Below are 2,548 nucleotides of genomic sequence, written 5' to 3' on the forward strand. Positions count from 1 at the left end.
ACATAAACAGAACTGTGAACATATATAATATGTCCTACTATAAAATGTTTGATAACTAGATGTATTAATTTTAATGTTTTTACAATTCCCCCTTGAGGCGGGTAAATTATTATTATTAATGAAACCCCGAAAATTAATTAATACATCATTAAAATAACAGATCTTTTTCCCTTATTTGGCGATAATGGATTAATATCAATAATAATGATGAATAATACTCAATCTGCATTATTCATGTTGTATGTTCAACAATATAATAATGTGGATTCATGTTATGGTAGGCCGTGACTGATAAGCATATAAAATATATAATTATACTTTCCTAAACCTAAAAAGATGCAAAACAAATCCGGTCACCATATGATGTCCTCTGGGTTGATGTCTTCTTATCTCCGATGTAATCCAGCATAAACACAGTTTCTTAAAAATAAATCCTTTGATAAAAGATGAATGATTACCAATTTAATACAGCCCCGTATTGCGTTTATCATTGTTAGATCAGGTCCATAAACTTTATTCTTTATTGCAAAGTCCATAGCCAATGTTGATAAAAGAAAATGATTACCAATCTGTGTATCAGTAAAAAATAACACAAACCTGTATAAAAATCAAAACATTAAAAAAACCTTATTCTAGAATGTAATTCTTCAGAATAAACCTTTAATAAGGATCCTAACACATCTATACTAAAGAAATATGTCTATGATTAAGATATATTCTGTATAAATTCCTTCATTATTAATACTTATGTACTATAACTTATTTATTATAAATAATATACATACATATATATATCTCCTCGAAGTTAAAATAAAATTTTATTTTTTTTCTTTTGGAAGCTTCAAAGACGTCTCTCGAGATTGAACAGCTGTAGACTGAAATTCTATCAATTAGACTGCCTCATTGTACGAGTATATACAAAACTATTCACATGCAGACAAACATATGGACAACACATATCCCCTTTTTAATTTACAATTTCTCTATGCGCATTTCAAAAATATGATACTAATATGAATTACATTTACTCATGAGTACCAGGTACCTTTGATAGTCACATACTGTACATTTGACCATAGAACAGACAGACATTTATTATTAGCTCAGTAATTCAAGTGTCACATGCTCTGGTTACATACAAAGAACATTCCATTCCAACACAGCAAACAGTTTAAGTACTCCACTCCAAAACTCAGATCACACTTCTAATAGCTCTAAGGAAGATATATTCAAATTCCTGAAAGAAATGTTAAAATTAATGGTCCTCTGGCAATTGGTACCTGAGAAAATAATAATTATTCTTCTTATTATTATTAATCATGCTTTCACCATTAGCCTTACACAATAAGATATATGTTACCTGATTGAGGATAAGAACAAATTTATAAATAAAAAGTTAATACTTCATCAATCTGCTTTACTGATAAATTCTGAGGGAAATAAAAGAATAAAATTATTATCATGTTTATGATAAAAATGAAACACTTAAAATAAGTTATACTCTTCCTTATTATTAAATTTTAAATATTATTATTCATATACAGAGATCAAATTATTAATTTATAAAATTAAACTATCATTCAACTAAATGAAAATACAACTTTGATTATACTATCCCTACCCATATATATATATATATATATATATATATATACATACACAAATCTATAGAAGGTATGTATTACATGGATACACTGTATATGAACAATAATAAATATCAAATAACAAAATTAATTCACCCAGAAATCCCCTTTATTTAGCTGAAAACCAAACCCCAGTTTATCTTCCAATATCCGATCTATTATATTCATTTTCAACCTGTAGGAATCTCTGAAAATGCTCTGTAACTCAATTTTTTTCCTTAAATGAAAAAAAAAATATCTCTCTCCGAAGGTCCAGAATTCTCTGGACGATATTTTTTCTTTCAATAGTGACAGGGGGAGAGAATTTGCTCAAGACACCTGTTTCTGTCTTTCAGGGCTTTTAAAAATCACTTGTCTGAGATTGTCGGTATCAGATTTTGTGACAATTTTCTCTTTCATTGATGGAGACAAAGAAAGAGGGGGTGTGTATGATTTGTAATTTACATGCAATTTCCTGCGAATTTCATACATTTTGTCACAGAAATATTTGGATCTGGGAGACACTGTTGGTTTTTTACAGAATCTCTCCTTTTTTTGTGTTGGTTTTTCGGAATTATTTAACTTCTGTTTTGATTGACTTTGGTGATTTCTAACAAAATCAATAAATGTCGTACATTCGAATAGGGACTTTCTTTAATGCCACAGTACAGGTTGTATCATCAAGGAAATTAAATTTCATTATGAATGTGGAAATTAAAGATTTTATTCTAACATTTGGAATGACCGCCCTATATAAACGTTCAAAAACGGACATAAATGAGAACGTACTTTCATTCTGTTCAATTTGTAATTCCTTCAACATCTCATAATCTGGATTCGCTTCATTACGTTCACAGAAAATGAGATTTCTCAGCCTCGTGATGTCATCATATGGACAATCAAAAGTCTCATTGTCAGAAGACTTT

The sequence above is a fragment of the Anomaloglossus baeobatrachus genome, chromosome 3 (genome assembly GCF_048569485.1).
Source record: "Anomaloglossus baeobatrachus isolate aAnoBae1 chromosome 3, aAnoBae1.hap1, whole genome shotgun sequence".
Lineage (NCBI taxonomy): Eukaryota > Metazoa > Chordata > Amphibia > Anura > Aromobatidae > Anomaloglossus > Anomaloglossus baeobatrachus.